At 44.8% G+C, this 26542-nt stretch overlaps 3 long non-coding RNA genes across 3 annotated transcripts; 1 reads left to right on the forward strand and 2 right to left on the reverse strand.

The window, feature by feature from the left end:
- Positions 1 to 4543: 4543 nt before the first annotated feature.
- Positions 4544 to 9568, forward strand: LOC139048037 (uncharacterized). Its single transcript, XR_011507446.1, has 4 exons — positions 4544 to 4988; positions 5058 to 5226; positions 7402 to 7634; positions 9404 to 9568. It is a non-coding gene; the product is annotated as an uncharacterized lncRNA (long non-coding RNA).
- A 375-nt stretch (positions 9569 to 9943) lies between these two features.
- LOC135915125 (uncharacterized) lies at positions 9944 to 19543 on the reverse strand. The gene is made up of 2 exons (XR_011507447.1): positions 19309 to 19543; positions 9944 to 10484 (listed from the first exon to the last, which is right to left on the reverse strand). It is a non-coding gene; the product is annotated as an uncharacterized lncRNA (long non-coding RNA).
- Positions 19544 to 20269: 726 nt separating this feature from the next.
- On the reverse strand, positions 20270 to 25989 carry LOC139048038 (uncharacterized). Its single transcript, XR_011507448.1, has 2 exons — positions 25653 to 25989; positions 20270 to 24101 (listed from the first exon to the last, which is right to left on the reverse strand). It is a non-coding gene; the product is annotated as an uncharacterized lncRNA (long non-coding RNA).
- Between the last annotated feature and the right edge of the window lie 553 nt (positions 25990 to 26542).

Here is a 26542-nt window from a genome sequence, read left to right on the forward strand (position 1 = left end):
TCCAACTTATCTTGGCTCAGTCTAGATGTCAATAGGTATTTAAAACCCTCTCCTTCCAAGTATTCTAACAGAGCTAAAGTGCTGCACAATGTCACACGGAGCCCATCTGCCGTCGACTGGCTCAACAAGCCACCAGCTCCTTTTGCATGCGACTCCCAGTGAGACAGAAACTCGAGGAATTCCTTCACAGTCTTCACATTTTCAGATCCTGGACGAAGGGCTCTGGCTGGGAACCGAGAAGTCATAATCTTGATGAGCTGGTTGATAGCCCTGAAATAGCGCAAAATTCTTTTTTAAAAATGCACTTGTCTTAAAGAAACGCATTTGTACAAGTTGGTCACTTGTCCTGAAACATTCAAAGTAGTAATTTCTGCTTACGTGAAAAATGATAACGTTGCATCAATCTTCCCCCACGATGACTCCAACGTGTCTTTGTAGAAATTCAGACCATGCAAAACACGGTCCCCAAACAGCTGAAATGCAAGGGTCACCCGCATTTTCTCAAAGCCATTCGGCTGCAGATGTACCAGTGTGAGACCAGGAATCGCCTTCAGAGTGATGTTCCCGCTATCTATCTTGAATGCTTGCCTTAAAGGTTGGATGGAAACCTGAAATTATAGGTGTAAGTAGTTGTAAGACTTTAGTGTGCACTCAGTAGCTCAGCGCAACTCAACAAAATTAATCTGCAGGTGATTATAAGCCATCAACATGAAATCGATTAGCAATTATTAAGACAATAGTTGGGAACAAACCGAACTTAAGTGGCACTGGTGAAAACAAAATACTTACCATCCCATTCGGAGTGTTCAGTGGGTGGCTGAGCAACGTATTCCTGACACACTTGATTAAGTGGGGAAAGTCCGACAGAAAATACAGGTGACGAGCAGGATCTACAGGGTGCTCACACTTGCAGGTGACCTTTCCCGACTCCACGCCAATACCCAAGATCTTCCACATGCGACGATTCCATGAGGCACCGTCACACGTGATAAAATCAACAAGAAGTCCACTGGCTTCAGCAAGTACTGTTGCTTCTATTAATATCTTGGCGAGGAGCTCCGCTTTCGCATTCCCTCGAGTGGCAAAGCAACCTATTATTTGCGTCCATTTCCCAGTAAAGGGAACGAACATTACCACCATTCCGTGGTCGCAGGGAATGCTCTCTCCTCCTTTGGTAAAACGGCCCATGTCGATAAATCCCTCAATATACCCGGACGACGTCACATTCAGGTGTTCTGACAGTTTGAGTTCATCGACCAACAGCCCTCCATGCCTGCTAAAAGTGCTCATGTGTCTTGTTTTCTGCTTGAGTTGTCTCAGTATTTTAGTGCTGAAACTAAAACCACTCTTGTACTGTTTCAAGTAACGTTTCAGTGTGCTCTTGCTCGGCAGTGAGAGAATGTTGTGCTTACGCAAGTGTTCATAGAGTTTGGCACTTTTCATCCTCATAAGGATACATTCCAAGATCCAGTCTTTTGAGTACACATTACCCTTCGCACTTTTCTTCTTGGCCGCTGAGAAGCACTGTCGGACACAATCTTGCTGTTTCGAAGGCAGTGATGCAATTTGTTCCCGTAAAATTTCTTCAGACTTTAGGGAGTTCTCCTCTTGCATTTGCTTCAGACGGTCTTTTAATTGAACACAAGGAGAGAGGAGTCTGCTATTTTTTTGTGCTGCTAGTCGTAGTCTAGCAGTAGTGGTTCGGGTGCGCTTTCTCATCAATGCCTGCAGCCTTGATTTTCGTGACTGAAGTGCCTTTCTGGTGTACCGGCAGGAGATGCACGCTTGTCCTGCAAAGAGCAAGTAAAACAAAACTGTACTCTGGGAATCAAAACTACTTGATCTTGACAAAAACTCTGCCATGCACCACAGTAAGTGAACTTGTAAATTATCACGTGTTTGCATGCATTTATTCTTAAGTACAGAGCACAAAAAATCATACCTTCTGATTGTTCCTTTCCAGCGCATTTTTTGCTGTAGTATGTCCCATTGCGGATGGTGACCTGTTGCTCTAGGCCTTCTGTTAGGTTGTGCTTGGGCATGTGGCTCGTTGGCAAGGCGCCAGAGCATACGCGATGCGAATCGGTTCTGAAGAGAACGTCCGCTGCTTGTTCACGGCTCAGAATAGTTCCCTTTTCGACGATGAGGCCGTAGAGATGCGCTGTGAACGTGACTTCAGGCCTGTCGTGCCGCGTAAACGTAACCGCCCTTTCACAGACAACTTCGGACTTGCGCATACTGAGCTTACAGTATACAAATCCATTATGGCCCGGTACGTTGTGCGAACTCCAGTACACAGAAGGCACATCAAGAGCGCGAAGGGATAACGAAGAATTTGCTTCGAACAGCTCCGATTCCGGTGCGTCGCCTTGCAAATCTGGAGTAGCAAGTGGAGCGAGTTCGTTTTCAGCACTATTGTGGCTGTTTTGCTCAGTAGAAGGCCTCTTTGAATCAGCACAACATACCGTGGAGTTCTTCCGCTTTCTTGGCGCCCGAGGCTTTACCGTCTTCTTCGATAAATAGGCGGGCGTGTTGGGTAAGAGCGTAGGTACGGCATCCGGCAGCAACTCTGGCTTTCCTCGTGGGGTGCGTACCTCTTTCCCGTCTATAATATGGACGTAATCTCGCAAGATGTAAGAAGGCTCGAAATGACGCTCGCAGACCGAGCAACTTTCATCCAGCACCTTATCTTTGCGATGCAGGCTTCGTTCCCAAACCTTTCTTCTTTGTTCATCTTTTGGCACGGCGAACAGGGAAGGCTGCTTGCCTTGGGCCCACTTGTAGCCGGTGTTGCACCCCGGCGCAAAGCAATGACGTTGCCGGCGGCGATTAGGCATTGGCTCTAACCCGCAAACACTGCGTGCAGCAAAATATCATACGGCCCGAGCGACCGAAATACCGCGTTTCAACACAAGCAAGGCAGAACTCCGCAAGCACATTTCCAACGGCCGCAACACACGGAGAACGCGTCCGTACAGCCCGTTAAAACCCCTCAATCTCCCAAAGTAGCGCCATTCACTTCTCTCCTCCTCCGCTCGGCGCGGCCTCGACGGTGGCGCCGCCGGCAGTGGGCCTGCCGTAGCAGACGACGGCTAACACGCTACGGGAGGAAATCCGCGGAAAAGTTCGTTCGAGTCCTGCGGAGCAGTTTTTTCAATCTAGATCTTGCTTTGTCAGTCGGTAACTGGCCTTAAGAATGTCGTGTCGGATTTGCGGAAGAAATAGAGAAAAGCACCATTATTCAAGGCGTATTTAAGGCGTAAAGCGCGCGCACGTTGAAAGTTCGTGTTGCTGAAACACGACACAAGCACGCGGTGTGCTCAGACACGCGAGTAATTACCAGAGTTTCAGGTTTTGACAGCGCGAAAGTATGTGCACGTGGTTTCGTAGGTTAATTTACGTACCTGCAGGATGCTTTTGTTCGGCCGGCGCGTGAGAGATTCCGACTGTCTGCGGTCAGCAATACCTGGCAGCAGGGCCGTTTCTGTTCCGCGCCTTTTACAGATGTACGTAGCTCATGCACAGGTTGTGGTGGCCATGAGCAACGTTTTCACACATAGGCGGTATAGATAATTTTAACAACTTACCAGCATATGAAATCGTTATTTATTTATTACAGTGCAAATGGTTAGAATTTGATAGAAAAGAAAGAAGGAACTTGATGGGACAACTGGAAAGAGGTTCAGAAAATAATTACCCCCTCCCTCATTGGCACCAGCAACACTTCTGTTGAAGTGCTAATTTTATCTCTGTATACTACGTGCGTCTGTATTCTTTTGCGTTGTAAGTTTTCACAAGGAAGCAGTGTTGCGTTAACTGGAACAGTCAAGGCACACAAGACAGAAGAAAAGTTGATTCTTGGGTTTTACATCCCAACACCACGATCTCATAAGGCACGCCATAATGGGGGCTCTGGATTAATTTTTTTTTTGCAGCTGGGGTTCTTTAACGCACCCCCAATGCACTGGACACGGGCCCGTTTTGACACGGGCGTCAAAAGAAGAGGTTGGAGGAGCCGTGTCACTTAACAAAGCCGCGCGTTCTTTGCCACTTGCTCGAAGTCAGCCCGCCCGATCTTGTGAATCCACACTTTTCTTCGTTTTGCGTTGCGCCCAGCGGATGGTAAAACAAAAAGCTTTTTGCCGTCACTGGGTCTGTTGTGGCAACCGTAGGCGCAGCAGCACGGCATCGCAATTAAGCACTCGGCCCTAACACATTGTATAAAACTACCGCGCTCCTTCAAACCGCCTGCCGTACTTCGTCGCGGAGGCCCAAAAATGGGGGTCGCAGGCCCAAGATTGGGGGTCGCAGCGCGCTGGAAAGAAAAGATATACAAAAGCGCGGCGCCTGCTCTGCGCCGGAAAGAAAAAAATATACAAAAGCGCGGGGCCCGCTTTCACGTGACACAGATTGGCCAATGGGGGAGCGGAGGAGGCTGGGGCGACAGGAGGAGTGGAGGAGGAAGCGCCTGGGTGAGCGGGGTGGCGGAAAGATCTAAGAATGGCGCTACTTTTGGAAAATTGAGGGGCTTTACAGCAGAAGCGTATCCCCGCAGGCCGGCTGTACCCGGTTTAGAGGCAAACCGGATGTGACGTGAGCCAGTGCCGTACTCCCTGCCCCCAGATAGGTACTTGTACGCCTAGGGAAAGACGCTGCTAGGTGCTGCTGCTAAATCCCTGTGGTTTCTGCCGGCTCACGTAGGTTCGTTCGCGTGGTCTTGTTACGCCTCGCTGGATCGTGTTCAGTCATGCCGTCCTTGCGCGGCGTCATTGTCGGCGAGTCAGGTTAAATTCTTTAATAGGTCGCGCCTGCGCCTAATTGAGTCTATTAAAGATTGCACATTCAGTTTTGCTGGCTACAATTCAGTGTGGCTGGCGTGGGCTGTCTCCACGATGCGCTTCAAGCGTGTCGATTTCGCCGTTCTTTATGTTGGCGGAAATGACCGTGAAAGCAACATGGATCTACAAGAAATATGCAACAACATCAAGGTAAGTCTACTGAAATCACAAAATTTGAAACAATAACCGCTAATAGTTCTGTTTTCTTTTCAATTTTAGGCCTTGATTGTTCAGCGAGACGGCGCCCGTCGTGCTGGTTTTCAAGGTGCCCTCTCGCTGGCTAGAAGATGCTGATGCGAAACAGAAAATGCAAAAACGTCGCTTGCTCAGCCGCAAATTGACGGCTACGCTGAAGCGCATGCCGTGTCTGCGGAATTTGAACCCCGAGGTATGGACCCCTTTTTTCCAGCGGCATGCCGTTACATACCGTCAGGAACACGCTTGGCTTATTTCTGACTCGGTAAAAAAATGTTTCACTTTTTCTCGCTGCTCGCTGCTGAAGAAATGCGGACCGTTTGTCGTAGTTGTCTCCATTACTGGGTGGTATTACTGCGGTGAACAAAGCAAGTGTTGCCGTACATACTGTGCGTACTTCACCCTTTGTTGGGCGGTCGGAAAATATTGGTCCCACTATTCAGGGCAACTTCGCTACTCTGTGTAATTTCCACCATTGAACGTTCCAGTGTAGACATGTTTCTGAATCACGTTAAGCACATTTTTTCGTCAATTTCTTTGTCAAACACGCGATAGAGCGGTTGCGCAGATTGTTTACTTCCCTTTCTACAATGTTTGGTTTATTCTGTCGCCGTCCTTCAAACCACCACAGCGGCAAATAGACTCTTTTGATCGAAATTCCGCGTTTTCATAATAGCTGAATTTTGGTGCGGTTAGGTGTCTAAATTTCTCGTGCCCACAGCTACCAAAACAGGTGATCAAATTATTAGCATTGCGAATAAATCGCATTCCTACATATGCAAGCTGCTACATATTTTTGATTGATTGATTGATTGAATAACTTTAATGAGCGGTTCTTAAAACGAAACCCTCTTTGCCTCTTCCTTGCTCAGTGGGTGGTGGCTGCTGCAGTCCTGCCAATATTGGTCACTGTGTATGGCACTGGATATGTGCTGCTTGGCATGTGTCCAAATGGCAACTTGGAAAACCTGTTAATTGCAGCTCAACATGTACCACTGGGTAGACACGTAGAACAAGAGGCAAGAAATTAAGTATACAACAGGAAATTTAAGAAGTCAGCCACAGAGAAGTCGGAAAGTCAGCATCGAAAGCAACCGAGTATGGACAAAAATGAACTAAACGAGACCAGGACATGCATTGTGTGCAGGGTTATAGAAGTGAACGAGTGGTTGCATTTTACTGAACATTACAAAGGCTTCACTTATAACCGATTTTCACATATGCATGGAATCTGCTAACTTTTCTGTGCAAAACTCTACCGGAAATGATATATTGCATCCATCGGTGTTAATATATTTCCTAGCATATTTTCTCTTTTTCAGCCAACATACACATCCCCGTTAATTCAAATAGATCACTGTAGATGGCTGCCACAAGCATATTACAAGAACTGTGAATTGGAAGCTGTTAGCTACCTGTGGCACGAAGTCATGCAAGGGTACATGTAGTCTTTGTGTGCACATTGACTTCATGTTTTACTCATTTGACTGGCTCCTATTGCACTCCGGCTGAATAGCAATAACACACAGGCCACTTTACGCTCGAGCTACTCGAAAGCCTGCGAAAGCTGCAGGTACATTCATAAAAGTTCATAAGTACATGGCATTAGTCAAAAAAATTAAAACCTTTTCTGGTACAGCCGTGCGTTGTCAGAAGTGTCTCAATGCATTGCAGTGATTAAACAGGCACATATTGGCTGTACCACTTGGATTTCAGCATGCACGCGTTGGCTGGATAAAAAATTCTACCATATTTTAACTCCAAACATTTGCCCACGGGTGGAAAGCGCTGTTTCTGTTGTAAATAGATGTGGCTTGCACACAAGGTATGCTGCATGAACAGAAGGTGCTGCAGCCACATAACCTGACCTTTGATCTTCATTATGCTCACAGATTGAAGGGATGGAACTAAGTGCGTGTCTTTTAAATGCTTGATTTCAGCCAGTTAAATTTGCCAACACGGGGGATTCAAACCACTGGTGTCCATCTGCTGTTGGGCTGGATTCTCAATTTAGTGAGAATACTAACTACTGCGTTCATTGGTGCTGACAGATATCAAGTCAGTTGTAGCTCGGCATTTACTGTATTCCGTTTGTCACCAAAATGCTAGAGAACCACTCGAGATCCTTCGATGTCAGCATCCTCATAATCAATGGGCACCCCATAAGAAAAATAGGTCAATTTTGTATGGTATCCTTGCAAGTGTGAGAAGGCTAGGCCACAGAAACTCTCGTTTCTGATTTGTGCACTATTCAGCCACGTTAAAATGTGAGGAGCCTAGACATCTAAAAGACGAGGAGCAAGCAAATTGAATGTAGCTACCAAGCAAAAAATGTGGAAGCGTAAGCTGTTGATTTTTTACTCTAAAGGCACGTTCACACTGAAGACGGAGCGGCTAAACCGGGCAAAGCTCTTGGCCAGGCGGATAAAAGCAGGCGTTAAACGAGGCAGCAAGCCCGATCGCTCGCGGACCACTTTTTTTCCTGCCCGCCAGAGCTGTCCGCTTTGCTGCAGCCAACTGGAACACCAGACGACGCTGGCGTGTGCGCGATAAGGATGAACGACCGGTGCCACGAGACGGCGACAAGTGCACCACAAAAACGTAAGATACTCCGCCTCGGCAGTGCGGGCAGCCAGGCAAGCTGTCCAGTATACAGGGTGTTTCAGCTAACTTGTGCCGAGGCTTTAAAAGAGAAAGACCGAAAGAAACTAGGCCTGCAGTACTCAAATGCAATCAGTTTAGTAAACTACCCTTTTGAGCAACTTTAGTACTTACGGCTCATTGATAGACATCTGCTTTATTTTTTCAAGACAAAAGAAAGTGCACAAAACCGAAAAAAAGTACCATGCAACTATGCACTTTTTAGCAGTGATGAACAATGCGGCATGCAGACAGGATGTAAAAAATATGCAGTTCCGACACACTGTGAAAATTATGTAAGCAGCTTTCTTTGCTGCTTCTATTCAGTGATGTGTTAAATGTTACCTTGCATGCACCACTTGTGTTTGTAGTACACAGAGCTCACAGGCAGACGTGCGCTCCGATGCTCAAGGTGGTGTTGTGCACCATCCATATCCTGTGAGAGTAGTGGCACTGTCATTCCCTCACATGGCGCATCGCATGGCGGGTGAGGTAGAGAAATCCGTTTATTGAATCCTTAGGAGAAATAGTTGCTGCCACGTCCTGTGCCCGACAGAGCAGTGCCTGCTGGCCACCCAGGCTTCTGTCACGCAGCATGGCCTCCCAGTGTTGCAGTGTAGGGACATTGAAGTTTTGAGGCTGGACCACCACTTGCATACTGTCGTTTTGACGGCGTGGTGCTGTATTGCAGTTTTGAATCTGCACATCCTGTGTCAATTGTTGGCATGGACACACTTGCCGTGTTTATTTTTTCAGAAATAGCATAAACATGCCATACCGCACCTTGAACTATCATTATATTTTTAGTTTGCCCACAACTGTCACCATGTCTAGTTGTAGTGTTTTTCTTTTAAAGAGACTCCATACGAAAGATGCTTTCTGATGGCATCTTTACCTTCTCGTATGATCATTCAGCGAGCACAAAGTACTGCAGCTTCTGCAATGCTTTTGTCTATTCCTTCCAGGCACACTACTCTCAATGTATCATTAGCACTGAAATAGAATACCACCTGTTGCTCAAAGCAGCTTCAATATAGATTCTAATCGGAATAGGCAGACTTGTGGCAGTATACAACTTTTTATAGCCATAAAAGGCAAGCTAGCATAGTGGGGCATCTCAATGCTCGTAAAAGCATTCAACTGCATGTATCTCCAAATAACTAAGCTCAAGCAGACACTGTCAAAATCTGTGCTTGTCACGGTGAGTTGGTGCGGGAACTTGAAGGTGTCGCTTTTCCTTCATTTTTGTGTCTCTTATGTTTTTGCTAAGGCTCTTGCCACAGCAAAGTTGCTCTTGTGGTATTTTAGAAGGGTAATTTACTAATCACCTAGGCGATGTCATTTCCTACATTTGGTTGCACCGTGTGCATCAGTGCAATAAAATGGGTCAAACGGCTTAATATGAGATGTTGCCAGGCCTTTTTGGCACGACACTTGTGGATAACATTTTGGTGTGGCTTGGGCGAGACCGAAAGAGAGAAATTTACACATACGAGCACAAAGGCCAGGCACTGTTCCCTTGTGGCCTGCACAACCACTAGAATAGCAGCTAGTCTTATCAATTCATACTGAGTATCACAAAGTGGAACATTGCAAGAACTGTAGCTTGGTTGAGACAAGGCACAGCTGCAGCTGAAACATGTGGTGTGATCAACATGTACAAGGTTACAATACTCTTCACCCTTCTTGTATTTAAGACTTTTTAAACTTTGCCCACAATTTGATTACAGCTTTCCAGAGTTCCTTGGAAAATCCTCCCATGCACCTGCCATGTACATTGCCCCCCCCCCCCCTCGATGTGGCATGCAAGATGGCAGCAGCAGCTGTGGAACAGTTGAAGAGGCGAAGAAAGGTCCACATTATAATGGGTTGTATGTAAATAAAACTGATCGAACACAACCGATTCGGCTTCTACTTTTGTCAAGACAATTGTCAGCAAACAAATGGAGTAATTTCAGTAGGGCGATACTAATAGTGCATAGAAATTCTTGGAAGCCTCGTCAGCTTTCTTGCTGTTAACAGGCTGTGTTGGTGAGGTGGTTTAGGCAGGGAATGCCAATTCATGAGGGATGGTCATGGCCACCATGTTTCAATGTATGTGCAGCATCAATCAGTTCTCTAGACCGAGTGCACTAATGTCATGGCAGACCAGCACTTCGTAGCATGATATATTTTCAAACCTCGCATGCTTTCTTTGGGGCTCTGAGAAAATTAATGAAGCATGAAACTAAAATCGGCATGTTGCAGTTTTCAATACAACCATCACTGCATTTGTCCATTCTTGAAACAAATTTTATTGTACCAAATGCATACAGAATTGTGTAATATCCGTAGTACATTTTGCTTGTTTTGGTCAAGCAGCTGGCAGAACAAAACCACAAAGTTCCAAAGCAGGAAGGTAACACTTCTTTTGAAGTACACAACGAGTGCAAAACTTGCCGCCAATTAAAAAAAGAAGGGCGCTGCTACACTCCATTTCTTGGTTCTTTGACCATTTATTTTTTCTTTTGTGGCTGATGTTTAAAAATCCTTGCTATAGCAAATTCAAAGACATCAAAAATCAACGCACGACAGATATTGGTACTATGGTGTAAAGTAATGAAGATATAATTTTGCATGCACATTATTTCGTCTGGAATAGAGGGATATAGCACAAATGTTGCTCTTCAATCCCAATAAAATATAAGGAACTCGTGGGCTACAAGAGGGCTACGGATGATTGTTGAGGGCCTCGGATTCTGTAATGTGCAGCTATACTTAAGTACACAAGCATTTTTGGAATCTGCCTCTACCTGGGTGCAGCTTTGTGACCTGGAATGAAAAGCCACAGCCATCGAGATCGAGCTGCTGCAGTGGCGACATCACAGTAAAAGGTAATAGCGAAAAATTAAAACAATAATATGGCCATGCAACTTGCAACAAATCAGATGGGTCACCTGAAGCTTCTATTTCCAATTTTTCTGGTGTTGCATAGAAGGGCAAAAATCTTGAAAAGTGATAGTGTACGACTTTCATGCATAAACAATTGTGCATATCTACTTTTTTTTTAACCATGCAGATATTTAGCAAAAAGTTTTGAGCACGGAGAGCCCGGCGTTTTTGCAAAGGAGTTTCTAGGTGACGTGGACACACTATGCTGCTAATAATGCGAGTTTCAGAAAATTAATTTTGAAAAATTCAGTCACTTTTTTATTAGTAACTTGGCGGCAGCCTTCTAAATGGCATATTTGGAGGCAGTCGCATGTGAACGCACACCCTTTCTTTTTCTAAATCTCGAAAATTGCACTTATTTTGAGATATTCATTATCACGCTCAATTGAGTACAATCAAAACTTGGTGCATCCTCCTCCACATCAGGCGGCAGTGCCCTGTCAAGAAGTGTGGGACAAAGCTTAAATGATAGCCTGACATGGCACACTGACGCACATGCTTGCCAGGCAAAGTGTGTTGCATCAGCAGCTACAATGACTGGCCAAGATGTTTCCATCTGATGAGATAGCGGGACCTTCTTTTCTGCACTCCCAGCAAACCCAGTTCCAATATTGCCTCGATTTACCAGTGAAATTCAATGATGAATATCTTGAATTAGGTGCAACTTTCAAGATTTGTAAGAAATGAGAGTGCATTAGAGGAATTCCTCTGCAAGAATGCCACATTTTCCGCGCTCATAACTTGAAAACAAGAAAATCTGTATGGTAATAAAAGACACCCTATACGTATACAGTGTGCATTGGAGCATTTCATGCAACCAATATTCAAGCACCTTCTGTCTACAAAGAATTCATAAAGCAAATTTATGCATTAATACTGGAATCAGTTACGATCACTGGAAATGCAAACACTGTTACGAACCCTGGTCACATGCCAGGCATTGTGTTGCTGCTCTCTGCGTAAGGCCTATGAATAAAAACCACCTTCAACATCGCACAGTAAGCTACTAATTGCTATGTGTAGGAAGACTTACAGTTCTTCAAATGCAATTATGACCTAGACATTCTAAAGCTTTTCTAATAATGTACTTTTAGTGAACAAGTACCCAAAACTTGGAACAACTCTGAAGCTATAATGCCATTATTATCTGAAAGATGCACTACACATTTTTTTAACGCAGTAAGGAAACATTCATAATCGACAATGCCACCATAGACATGAGAGTCATATAATATTGCACTGCGTGCAGCAAGGATAGCACAATCTCGCACAAAAGATTAGTCTCTCCCGCAGCCTTTGAGGCCCCCTTTATTATGTCTCGCTTATGATGCCGTAACATAGTACGAAACCATGATGACGTAACTTATGATCGTGAGTTACGCTTGAAAGAAAGCTTGTGCACACATGCATATTCCTGCATTGTAACTCTGGAGTGCACTTACAGTAAGGACACTGTGAAAAGAAGAAAAATAAGGCCAACAGCAAGAACCAGGCAGCGCAGTGCTATTTGCACCTTCTCGGCTGTTGTCGGTTTAAGTCACCTTTGCTGCAGCAGAGTTGTGTTATGCGGCGAAGCATATTTATCATCATGCAGTGAAGCATATCTGAAGTTAAAGGAGACACTGTCACGGGGCCCCTGCGGGTGCTTATGGTTACCCGACACTAGCTTAAGTACCTATACTGTGACCTCTTCATGCATTTGGACAACACCAATCGCCATGTGAAAACCTCTGTGTTCACTGCTAATCTCGCCAAGAGCCTAAATTGTTCCAAACTACAAATTTCACCAAGTGGCAAACTTGGCAATGCTTCTGGAACCTCATTCTAAAGTACTTTAATACTACCAGGTTGCTTCAACGTCAAACTGGATTAACAACCTGGGATGAAATTGCGCCAGCTTCTAACTTTCTGAATGTTTGCTTCACCTCCTACATCAGTGAGTAGGCAGTGTTCAATTGGCGCTCCCGCTTCACCAAGCAGACGACCGCTGATGAAAGCACAGTGAAGGCGAATAATGAGAGCGCACGCAAACATTCAGAATGCGAGATCTCACCCTTGGATTTAGAGAAAGGAAGGGTAATTTCATCACCAAGGAACCGAAGTATGCATTCAACAACAAAAGCTTCTGAACGAGCCACTTTCACATCAGCACTGTGTAAAGACTCTGATGAGCTTATCAACCAGCAGAAATTTTCACTCTTGGCAGAAATTTTCACTACCACAATCACAGGTTCAAAGATATTTGCATGATGACATTTTGGTCCAAAAAGAAGATCCGTTTGAGCGATGGTGTAAGTGTGGTGCCCACTGTTGGCTCGGCTTGCGAAGAGCGACCTGCTGATATCAGACACTTAAGCAGCTCTTTTTGATGTCTGAATCGATGGTGACATGCACTAGGTGTCACTGCTCTTCGAACATGTTGAGCTGTTGTCCTTGCTTCATGAAACATTAAGTAACTACAATTATGACATTGTCAAACAAAAGTGTTGTATTAGAGAATTTTGTTAACCACGAAGCATAATATCCCTGTACATTATTTGCTATGCAGTCTATGTAGTATAACTATTTTGCACCTCTGGTTGGTGACAAGAAATGGATATTCGAAAGATATTCGAAAAATATTCGCTTCGCACTTAGGTTTCATTATTCGAATTAGCTTTGAAATTAAAAAATTGATATTTCCACACCCATAGTTTTTACTCAAATACCTGGAGCATAAGTCATTTGAGGACGTAACTTCAGGAATAGCAACAGTATGCCACCAAAGCATCAACACAGTTAAAATTTTTTTTACATTCTTTTATAATTGTTTCCTAATGTACATTCATTAAAACCATCTTAAGCCTCAATAATTGACTAAACTAAGCTTTGATAACAGCTGCATGCTTGGAACGAACGGTGCATGTTCCAGCCACTCTAGGGTAGCAGTTTAGAGTAAAAAATATCTGTTACTTAGGAATGCCACTTGGTGACCTTGTGCAGAGAAACCCCAGCTGGACTTTGCCATCTGAAGCTGCTGCGCACAATGGCTAATCACTGGCTTCTTTGGTCTTCTCGATGGCATCTACTTGCTTGAGAAGCTCGACCTCAATGACGTCTGACCACTGGCAGCACATATTTCTGTTTATCACAGATAAAAATTGCCTATGAGCTCTTATTTCGCCCAAAACACAGACTTTTGCCACATTTAAAAAAGTGGCACTCTCCAAGTCAGTGTGGTCAGCATGTCTGGCATGCACTTTCATCTCCTGCGTCAGAGTGGAGTTACTATCCTAAATTAATGTGCTACAGAGATGACAGAGAGGTTGGCAAAGAAGTTATGTGCCCAGACAGAAAGAATGATAATATTTATGTCTACTGCAATTAAAAGCCATCTATTTGAGCACCTTGCACCACCAGAGAAATCCTAATGGCTTCCTTTTCTTCCATCTCATAATGTGGGCGGTAACACCCCATTAAATGGTCCCTAAGATGGTTTTTGTCAACCCTGAGGAAATCTCTCACAGAAAACTTGTAGACAGTCTTGATAAGTGTTGTCAGATTACCTTTCAATGTGTCCTTTGTCATCACTGTGATGATCATAATTTCAATTCATGTGCAGCACTCGCACAGTGTGCACTCCTTGCAGACATCTGTAACTAGTGGCAGTTTACCAGCATACTTGAAGGGAGGAAAAAAGAGCATGGCCACACCAACCACATCACAGCATGTGCATACATCAGATGACATTGTGGAACCTAATTCTATGTCAGCAGGAAATGCATGGCTGCTGTCGCTATTTCGAGTGCAAATATTTGTCCCACGGGTACAGAGAAGTCATTATGGCAACCACATAATCCAGGCAGCTTAGTGCTGGGCAACTGCAATATTTATGAAGCAGCACACTGCATTCAAAGCCAGGCACCGTCACACTTGTCTGGGAAAATCGGTGCTTGTATACACAGGGGCTGGACCATTTCAAACCACAGTCACATAGGAACTCTGTCCACTCTCGTAGGGTGCATTTTCTGTGTAGTCACTGCCACTGCAGGAATAATTTTGTTCGAACTGCACAAACAGAAAATTGTAGGACTGTGCTCTGCAGTGCTTGGTGCAAAGGCAGAACAGCCATGAGCCTTCTCCCATCCACAATTCAGAAATCCGCCAATACATAGATGGCTTACAGTGGCATCTCTACAGGCAGCACACACCACCTATATGCTGCCACTTAGATTGCTACACACTGAGGGTCTCCATGCCTTTATGTAAATGCTCAAATATACTACAGGACAGGATCTTTAGGGAATAAAGGTTGTTTCACGGTCCTCATATCTATGCTATGACAAAGCCAACTCCAACTGCACAGGTAGAAATTGCTGTGGAAAATTAAATTTTACAGTTCCATGTACCATATTTTCCATACAGTACTATAGTCTGCAGGATCTAATTTGGGCTGAAAAGCCCCTCTCATTAAGCACCATGGCAAATTTTAGTTATAGGTACATTGGAAGTTGTAAGATGCCGTCAAGGGAGCATTTCCTCAAACAAATATTTCTAATTAGTTCATTATTAAAGGAAATGGAAGAAATTGAAATGTTGCATTTTCACGCTGCCAGGAGGCGAGTGCTAAAAGTGACGGCACTCAACCCCTTTGCCTCCAAGTGATCTTCCTTCTTCATCTTCCCCCATGACGGAGCCAAGGGTTCACGTCACACTCGCATGATGAGCCGTCTTTTCTTTCCTTTTTTTCTTCTCTTCCTTTTTTGCTGTGGGGCACACACATCTAGGGATGGCATTTAACATTGGTTGGCTTACAAAAGTCACATGCCATGGTTGGTGATATTGCAGGCAGCACGTTTTACATAGAGACATTTGTGCATGTAACCTTAACTCTGGCTGAAGCAGGGCTTCGTTGAGACCATGATGGCTTTTGTTTAAAATTTCAGTTGTTTTCCCACTGTGCATCATTTTGATAATTTGGAGACAGGATTGTTAGTGTGTGATCTATGCACTGCACTTGTCGGTTTGCAACTTCCAATCTTGGTGAGACGCCTTTTCATATAACAAAGTGCAACTGAACTTCCTGAAGGCATTTGCCTCCTATGTTCAAGGGAAGCAGCCCACATCCGCATACCTTATTCACAGATGTCAATTCTTTTTTTGCTGCTGCTCCGTATTAAAGATGGGAACCCAAGACTGTGGAGTAGCGTGGGCTTGGTGGTCTGGAGCTTACCATTGGTTGTCGAATCGTGCCGCTGACTGCATTTTGCAGCGGCTCATGAGTGCCGAGGGGTCCAGGCAGGAGATACGGCAACAATTCAACGAGTAGCAATGAATGTTTAATTCACATTGTTACGGAGTGGTCAACTCTGCAAGTTTCCTGATGGTGAGCGACAGACATGCTAGTTTGCTCAAAAACTGAAGGCTGAAGTCCATTAGTGAAGACGTCCTTTATAGTGTTTGGAATACCCTCGCTCAAGAAAAGGAGAGAGAAAACACTCTCCACGCTGGCGGCTGCCGCTCGATACATGGAAGTGTTCAACGAATTTTCTAACCCCCACTGGCTCCGTACAAGGAAAGGCACTGACATGCGCATACACACACACACACGCACACAACGCTGGCATCTTCCCTGCCGAGGACGAAGAGAAAGAACGAATGCACACACGAAGCTTAATCGTCCCACTTGCTGAAGGGAGACAACACTGTGAAGACTAAGCAGACATCAGGGTGTTGTGCAAGCCGTGGGTAAGAAGGCGAAAATGCCTGCACAAATGATAAGGTCTTATTGCTATTGGGGCCTCCTAGGCGTTTTCCAACGGTTGCAGGCGGCTCGGCATATCTAAAGGGTCCAGCCTTTCGCTGTTGCTTTGGTGGCGCGACACAAATCGTTGACCACACAGGCCAGTCATAACATCAGTTAGACTAGTTCTTGTGCACGCTCAAGGACACTGAGCTTCAACGACGCCATGAATGCTCTGTCTTTTCAGTGCTATTAGAACTGTTCTTGTATTTTCTGTGTATACGAAGTCGATTATAAATCTCTTGTGCATTTTGCAACGTGGCCTTAAATATCCAAGCACTGAAACGCAGCCACATGATCAGAGTAAGCAGCATTCACTTGCATATCGTGAGTTGCCAGAATAAATTGAAAATATTGTGCTGCGACTATCATTACTGCGTCATGAAGCAACCAGAAATGACAGTACCATGCTTCACAATGCGACTTTCATTTCTCCCCTGGTGCGCTTGTACTTCTCTGGTCCCCTTTCCACTGTGTAGAGCTCCCAGAAAAGCTTTTCTCAGGACAGGGGACCATACTGTGCGCTCAACCAGGTGGCACCCATCACCACAACATTGCCCCAATCAGTCTCACCTTGTCATCTCTCGTCCTGTCCAGTGACGTTCTTCACATTTCAAGGATGAAAGTTTAGCACTGTGCTTCCGATGACTCTTTAGAGCTCTGGGACAGTGCTTCCGCTGCCAGGGATAATGCTACAGAACAGCGAGTCCACTGACGCAGGTACGCGATGTTTGAAGAGACAAAGATAAAACCTTGTGCAGGCTGTCCGACATGCATATGCATCTTTTTCTGCGCCTCTTTCTGAGCAACAATGCTTTCACTGGTGAACAGGAAGGCAGCCTTTGTTTCTTTTTTTCATTATCGTTTCTCAGTTTTACAAGGCCATAAAAAAATAAGGAAAACAGAAAAGATTGCGAACCAGCCCTGCAATTTTCTTGAATTATTGGAAACGAATATGTGCGAACAGAGGATGCCAAATGAAATGAACAGCCAGGTGCAACAACAAGTGACATCATTCAGGTGGTGCAGGCGGTTTGGGAGGCCCATAAAATGCCTTAATAATGGGATTTATTTGAGCGTGAACATGGTGAGAAGGCTGCTTCTCCCTTGCAGTGGTTTAAAGACTGCTGCATGTCTGGAGGTTAAATGCTCATCATTCTATCATACATTGGAAGTATTCCGACTATTTAGTGGAGGCATGAGTGAAAGCCACTCAAGCCTACATTAGCAAAATGTGTGGTACTGATTACAGCGAACGCACTCCCTCCATGTTCATGCAACCGAATGTAAACATACTGAAAGCTGAGGTGTACCTGACGAGTGTAGCATTGTGACGCTTGCCAACAGCCCATAGGACAGGAAAGGCAAATCTCTGTGCACGCATAGTGAATTCGTCACTACTGTGCATGCTCATTTCGGCAAACTGGCATAACAGATGTATTGCGAGTGCAATATGTGACTGTAAAGCATGTGGCGCGTCTTTGTCACCATAGCTTGAGCTTGGTGAGAATCAAGTGGTTTGATAAATGTACAACAGAGTCAGCAATGGTGGGACAGTTCTTAGAAACTTCACAGCATGCCCGTCTGCCTCTACAATGTAAAAAAAATGGCTTTGATCCAAGAGCCAGATCTTTCTGACTGGGCAACATTCATGCACCAGCTTTGTCAGTTTTTTTATGCTCCCACTACTTGTGCTGAGGTTGTGAGAAAGGCCTGGAGAGAGTATACAATTAGAGAATCATGTACGTCTTACATTGTGGATGTCCACGTCTCAAAATGATCGAATGCGACATATTAAAGGCACAAGCACTGTTACCTTATACGCCCTTGGTATGCAGAACCCCAGCACCTTCACCACTTCTAAGGAACCGCTTTATTCTTGCCGAGCTAGAGCTATGGCGAGGAAGAAGCAACATACTACGTACGGATGAGGAAGATGAAGGAAAGCCACATTGCGCTCACAATATCGCTAACGTGGTAGTTTCCCAAAGGAAGCAGTCACACCACTGCGTATAAAGTGTATGCAAAGGGATACTCATGTCTTCCCTGTCCAAGGGATTGGTGGCAAGCACCACAGAGCAGCACTGGTCAGGTGCATTCCAGTTAAATTCTTAAGAATTGAGAAAAGGCCGATTCCACACAAAGCAACGACCTGACACCCTTGCCAACAAATATGTTGAACTGGCATTGAGTTTCAGGTATTTGCGGCCACACGTAGGTAAACCAATGGGCAAGGTTCTGACTGGTGTTGTAGAAGTCGCCGGGCGCTTTTTTCGTTGCGACGATAGATCGGATTCATTTACAAGTACTGCTCCAGGAGGGCACATGTAACCGGCAAACAGAGGCCTCAGGAGAGCATTAGATTATAATCAAGGAGGCGGCAGGGTACCCAAGGGGTAGCGGAGGGATCAAAACTGGAAGCAGGGCGGTCCCAAACTGGAAGCAGGTTATGTTGCCCCAACCCACGGACCACCCTGACTCCTGCTTTTTTGTCCGCGAAAGCGGACAGCTGATCTTAAAATGCGTCAGAAAATTCGGGAAGTACGACTTACACACAGCCTACGGGCATCATAGATATACTACTAGCACGCGCAGGCCTCGGCGAGCCCCTACCCATGGACCAGTCCGGGTTCTAGCTCTGGTGTCCCCGTTACCGATTTGGTGTCCTGGAGACGCCGCCAATAATATGAAATAGTGACACGTTGTTACTAGTAAAAAAACACGATTTAAGCCGCTAACGCTACGTTCAGCACTGCCGCGCCCAACAACTTCTGCAACGCCTGTGAGAACTTCGCCAATCAATGGTTGTTCTAGGCAATACTTAGAACTTGTGAATTTTGTGTACCGTTCATGCTTAACTTTGTAGTGCACTGTCGCTTAATGAAGCACTACGCTTGCGTGTAGCATACGTACACATCTTACCTGATAGACGGTGAACGGGGTCTTGTACCGCTGAAGAAGAAAAGACTACACCTTCACATGTGTTAAAACACATGCCAAACTTGAAAAAACAGACGTACAATGAACCTCCACACGTTAAAATAGCAAAAGAATCACTTAAAAGGCGAAAACTATTGAAAACTTCGCAAGCGCCACGGCAAGCGCAAATCCGCCATTGCTGCTGATATTGATGTTGATCAGGCTGTCCCCTTGCGATCGAGTCGGCAAGCGCGCGGAAGCGCGTTTCTTTATTCTATGGAAGCGCAATTGGCGCAATGTAGCCAAAATAAGTAAATAAAGAAAACTGTGCATCAACTCGAAATACACACACGCCAAAGAAAATAGTCGGGATTCTCTATAGCGACGTTTCCAACCCCTTGACTGATATTTCATACAGCTCGTTGCATTAATTAAAATACCTGCAGTGCATTGTTTTCATAACGCGCAAAAAAAAATTCTGCGCTTAAGTTTACCCGCACAAACACGCGGCGCAAATTCGTAGAATGCCACCAGTGCAGCCCCCACCCTCCAAGAATATATATAAGACTATAGTCAATAATAATAGCATATAATTATAACGTGAGCGTCGGTGCAATCAATGGAGAATTCGATTTTATTTGTTATAGAAAATCAAATGCAATGCAGTAAACAATGGATAGAATTAAGCATACGGCTTCCTGGAGTCAAAAAAAAAAAAATCTGCCTTGAAACTTGACATGGTGACGAGGCAAATTGTGGGTATACGATTGAAAATAATTGCTATAATGTGTTCGCGTATGAGTAAGCTTCTCAAAAGGAGTTTCAAGTGTTTCCATAGTATGGCAAGCTTATATCTTGATTCATAAAGTTTTTTTTATTCATATTGGTCAATTATGTTTAAAAAGAGAATTGCAAATCCCAATGGTTTTGTTTTTTACCGGGGGAACACAGAGTTGAGCCACTGTTTTGAAACAAACTTTTATTTAAAGGCAGTTACAAGTAACGCCGACACCCTCACTCATGACAAAACAACTTTCACTTGCTGTTTCCAGACACTTGGTTCAAGTTGCATGTAATGCTTCATCTCCAAGCTTTGCGTGGTTTCTTAAAGGCATTGTGAAATCTACACCGTGTTTTTATTTTACACCTCCTCATCTCACAGCACAAGATCTGAAATGCGTGATTAAGAAGAGTCAGGCCAGCACATATTCACAGAAACGAACTCTTCACAGTGCAGTTGACAAGTGCAAAAATTACAGCAGAAACTGTCAGTCACATGATATGAGCAAAACATAACTGTTCTTTTTGCGGGAAAGCCTCAGTCCCATGCCCACATTAACCCATATGGTGGTCATCACTGGCAATGTTTGAAAGATTTTCATAAAATAGAGACTGAATGTCTGGAGTATTTATCACAAGGGAAGTAGAAACTCACACGTCTTCTAAACAGCACTTTGCAGTGCTAAATGTATGCTGGCTATTGATAGTAATAAATAGTATGACTGTTACAACTGTTAAACAAGACAAAAGCTCACAGTAATATGCAGGCTTGAAGTGATAAACAGTGTTTGGAGGGGGAATGTAGCTGTAATGAACCTTTTGACAAAGATTTGTCTTCGTCAGTGCTGCAATTAAGTTCTGCACAGCAATCTTTATACACGCTTAGCTCACTTTCCCACACCGTCAATGTAGGATGAAGAGGAGAATAATGAAGTTGAAGTATAGAAAAGAAATGGGGAGACAGTGAAAGAGAAGGTAGGAGCATCGTTGTAGATTATTCTTCCAAGGTTGCTCTTCCAAAAGAATAAAAGAAAAATATTAAATGTGTAAGGAAGCATTGCCAATTATTATTCTGCCACCATAAGCACCATAAGGGATGCAATATAAAACTGATCTGATATGTAGAGTGGCCTAAAGCTTTCTGCATAGTTTTTACTATCATTATGACACTGTCTGCTGCAGCCAAATATGCAGAAGTTTTCATTGAGTGCTCATGACCAGAGCAACTTATCCAGACTGCACACAACACCACTGGACATACCCTCTATTTTGGTAATCTGAAAAATAAAAGTTTATTCAAATGGGCAATAAAGAACATCACATGGAACACAACATCTAGATCGAATTATGAGGCATGCCACAATGCGGGACTCAGTATTATTTTGACCACCTTGGGTTCTGTGATGTGCACTTGAATTCAACTACACGCTTTTTTTTTCATTTCACCACCACTGAAATGCAGCCACCTTTGCTGGGATTGAACCCGCAGGCTTGAGCTCAGCAGTGCAACATCATGACTACTGCGCTACTGAGTGTTTACACAAATTTATAAGTAGCAAAACACATTGGAGGCTTTTGCACACTGAAACACTACACACCGTCCAATGCGCTTCCTATGTACAGACATACTTACCAGCGGCTCATATGGCAAGCATGGAGGCGTGCTCTAACACACTACTATCCAACAGCTGCCACATACCAGAGATAACCACTGGGTCTGTACCTATTTTCACAGAACACTTACCAGCAGCTCATACAGCAAGCATGGAGGCATCTCTCGTGCTCTAACACACATACCATTCAGCTGTGACATATGGCTGCACACCACAGACAAAAACAGACGGGCTAATCATCAGAGACCACATGTCATGATTTGTTTATATGCGAGCCCTCAACCTGCTTCTATAAGGCATGACAGCACAGCACTACTGCACCACTTCTCTCTTCCTAACTGCACTGGAGGCTTGTTACCAGTAATCGTGCCCTGCTGACGTGGTTATCTCTTCAGTTTCTATGTTGTTGTCCCTAAGCTGTTATTTAAGGACTTCCTTTTGAGCTTCAGTGGGCCTTGAAAGGCTAGATGATGGCTGCGACAATCTAGGGTTTTTTGTAGAGTGAAATCTTAACAGGTGCACAACTTTTTTGTTGGCTGGTTCATTTGAATGGTCTGGCATCTTTCTTTTTGGGTCACTTTCACTTTCCACAAGCATGAAAACTGGCTCAAACGAATTGTTTGCCTTCTCAGCCACACCCTCAGAGACTTCACCATCTGATATTGCCTGTCTCAGTCCATTTTTGCTCTTAAGAGTGCTGAGCTTGACACTGCTTTGGCTGCTTCCAGCTTTGTTATACTCTGTACAATGTGCAATGCCCGACTTGCCTCACATGCTTCTTTGGGTGAGCTCTCATGGGCCTTGTTGCTGCTAGTTGGATTAGCGATGACCACACAGTGACTGTGCTTGCACACACACTGCGCATTCCTTGCACCTCAAAGGACAGCAAGCACCATCTTTCACTTTTGACACTTTATATGAGAGCCCTTTAATAGACTGAGATGGCACAGTCCTTATGCCATCTTCATGTATGTTGGCACAAGCTGCCATTTCACTGCCAGACCTGTGGTTCTTCTGAATTGTTCTCAGCTCCTTACCCTTTACCCCTTTCATCATCTGGCTAGCCCCTTTTCATTAAAACATTATTTGTCAAGTCCATGAGGGCAGAAATTAGTTTGTCACCATGCTTATTCTGTTTTCTCTCCAGCATAGTATGCTTTAACGTCCTGTGCTTGCTCTCAAGGTGCATGTTAGTGTTGACAGCTGCTCTAGTCCTAAAGCGATAGGCCCACTCTTGCGGCCTAACTGCATAGTGGTCTTTGAAGTACTTCAGGAAGTCCCTCAGTTTTTCTTCCTCACTAGAAAGGAATTGCTTAAAATAATCTTCAAATGCCTTTTCTGTGAGGAACTCTAAGAGTAGCCACACACTATGGTAAACATGTGGCCTTAGCTGTCTCTCTACACACTCGAGTGTCTTCTTACGCCAATTGTTATCCACATGCACAGCACAGAGAAGTTTCTGTTTTGCGGCACCCATGACCCTGGACCATGCTTTGTAGAATTGCGATGCATCATCAGATATCAATGTCTTAGCGGCCATTTTATTGGCCATGGCCGACTCCAGATATTTGAAGAATGCTGTCAAAGTTTGCTCGTTCATCTGGTTGCAGATGAAATAAGCTATAGCTACAACTGATGCTACTTTATCTAGCACCAGAACAGTGGTCAGCTCAAACAGGTGCTCTATAGTTCCATGTGTGGAGTCAAGACATACAGTCCCTGCAGGGCCCAATTTTTCTAGTAGCTCCTTCTGAGGCTCTGTCATCAGAACAAGAGCAAAGTCTGCTGAAGAAAATGTACCACTGGGGTCCACTGCACCTTGTGCCTTGTACAGGCGGACAAGTGTTTCACCTTTTTCTTTCATCACAAGCACCCACATGTCTACACTGACAGCTTCATTAGTGTGACAACGTTCAGGAGCAGCAATGTTAAACTGCCGTTTGATGTTATGCAAGGTTGAGCACTCTGCCAAGTGCACTGGCCTCAGCTTGGATGCCACAGATGTTCTTATTCGCTTTAGAATGGTTTTCATGGGCACACCCCTTTCTAGGTTCTCTGCTACGCTGGCCTTTTCCTTGTCACTCATTCCCAAGTGCTGAATTTCTGGTTTATGACCATAATGGTTTCTTTGATACCTGACTTTTATGGTGGTGCTTTCAGGTGTCGGACTCTGAGTGTTGTCCATTGTGATGGTAATAAATGAAAGACACATCTTACCAGACCTACAGCTCCCCTGACTTTTCTCCCGACAGTCACTATGACCTTCCTTTTTCCTTGCCTCGCCTGATCTAATACAGTAATAGTGGATCCTTGTCTCTCCACTGGCCAGCTTTTTGGGGTCCCTGGGCAAAATGAACCAACAGTTTTGGCTACCCTCTTTTTCTGCTTTCCATTCATGAAATTCTGTAATAAAAGCACAAAATAGCATTAGATGGTGACAAGTACTTTGGGGAGAGAGATGCAAACAAAAATAATCACTTTGAAGGCTTTGGACACGGGCTAACGTAGCATTTATTTTACTCCGTCACCTTCAACTCGACTGTATCATGAAGTCACCCTTGATATTGCTCAAATTTCTGTTAAAATTGAATTTCAAATATGCAATGCGCCATAACTTCAAAAAATTGATCATATTAGTTTTGTTTTAATAAGAAACAAGTATGAAACTTAAGCATGATCTATGCTCACTCCTTCCTCAATATTGAATCAGACTGTACATTCACAGCAATGCTGTTAGGATAAGACAAAGACGAACTGAGAGCACGTGGTGCAAGCTACGCCCCAGAACAGTGTGAATCCCTTCCCTCAGTTTCTTCTTGAAAAGCTCCTTCTTTTCAAGAAGAGCTTGAATTTTTACTGTAGATAGGGGCTTGGCGAGGGAGTGTTCCATGGTCACACGGTTATGATCTGGCTTGGGCATGCGCCTGGTTCGAAGAGGCAGCATTATGTGTGATTTCAATAATCCAGTTGCTAGTCTGCGTTCGTCCTGTCTTCTTCTACGTTGGTGTCTTTTCCCAAGCGCAGTTTAAGTTCACAAAAAGATGTCTTACCAAGTAGCCTCCTAACACACTCTTCTTAAAGAAAAAAGGATTGCGCGTGCGTCAAATTTGGCTCTATTTTATGAATTCTACAACCAGAGTCCTTCAATTGAAGGACTGTGGTACTACTAAAGAATTTTCCCAAAGTACGCCGGGAGACCAAGCCGCTGACAGCCGCAATTGCAAGTGTATTGCGGTCGGCACTGAGGCGAAGACTGTACCACGCACGCAAGTAGCGCAAAGCAACGTGAGAACGCAGAGCAAATCCCTCCTCTCGTTTAAGAAAAAAAAAAGAAGGGGGGGGAGGGTGCGCGAGCGTCACATTTCGCTCTTTTCTATGAAATGTACTACTAAAGAGTTTGCCAACAATACGCTGGGAAACCATCCCGGCGACATCCGCAAATTCAAGTATGGTCCCGGTTCTGCGTCTCTGCCGCATTGCAACGTGCATTGAGGCGAAGACTAGGCCACGCACGCATGTGGCACAGAGCAACGTCAGAACGCAGAACAGCTTACTCCTGTCGCTTAAAAAAAAGAAAAAAAGATGTGCAAACGTCAAATTTCACTCCACTTGCTGGGCAGGAAAGCAGACCATGCCAAACGTATGTCATGTAGCGCACCGCTGGGAGCGCGCACACATGACTGTACTATATATAGATGGATAAACAAACAAATTATATTTAACGAGGATACAAGCTTCAACATACCCTAAGGAAATAAATTAGGCACGTGCGCAAAAGATACTCTTCGCGAAACAGATGGAGAAAGAAAAAACAAAGGCCCACAAGGTATAAACAATTGCTTTTGGAGGCACACTGCGCAACAAGAAATTTTAAAAAGTCCGACATATAATATTGCGTTTAAACGTCATTTGCTTACGATGACTGAGAATAAACGTAATAAAACTGTTCCTCACCCTTATTGTTCCGGAACACAGGTGCACGTAGTCAGCCTCGAAGTTGTGCGCAGCGATCTGGTGCACCGAATACTTCTCCATTGTAGGCAGGGAAGTGCCACATACGTCGCATTTCATCAATTTCTTGACATCCACGGCCATTCTGTGAACGTTCCTGATGTGTTGCAGCATGTTCTTCCTCTGTATGAATAGTTTGATGCAAAATTCGCAGCGACGACCGTTATCGCCGATGGCAGCTCGATCACAGACGTGCGCCATTCCGAAGCGGAGACACGGCGTTTAGAAGCACGTGGTTTCTGCGTCATTGCACGCGCTAGGATGCTAGGATTGTTGTATATTCCGGCAGTAATACAGGGAAGAAACCTCCTCAATCACGTGACACACTAGGTATTCAGTGGCCTCATAGGGACAGTTGGAAACCAACTTAGGGAACCAACATCCGGGAACGCAGGGTCACGTGGATGCTGCCTTCTATTGTTCACCGGCCTCAGCCGGCCTGCGGGGAAACGCATGTCTTTACAGCCCGTGCGACTGCAGCGCCGCCGCGTACATCCGGGACCTGTCTACGTTCCCGGCTTCAAAGCAGTGCGTGGCCGCTGCGCCGTCTGAACACACTGCCCCTATCTAGTACACTGTAACTATAGAGGCTAGAAGGTTTTCCTAGTGTCACGACCGAGCCGGCGCAGCTGAAATAACTTGCTATGCGCAAGGCAGATGGCGCTACCGCCCGCTGGCGCGAGGCAGGCGCAAGAAGCTCTCATGGGGGTAGTGCTCTCTGGTTCAGTCGGTTGATCGTGTGTGTGCTGCTGTCACTGCTTTCACAAGGCGTTAAAGTGCTAAAGACAGTGCAAACTCCGGCATAGGTTCTCTTGTCATTTAGATTCGACACG

Source organism: Dermacentor albipictus, chromosome 7, assembly GCF_038994185.2.
Source record: "Dermacentor albipictus isolate Rhodes 1998 colony chromosome 7, USDA_Dalb.pri_finalv2, whole genome shotgun sequence".
Lineage (NCBI taxonomy): Eukaryota > Metazoa > Arthropoda > Arachnida > Ixodida > Ixodidae > Dermacentor > Dermacentor albipictus.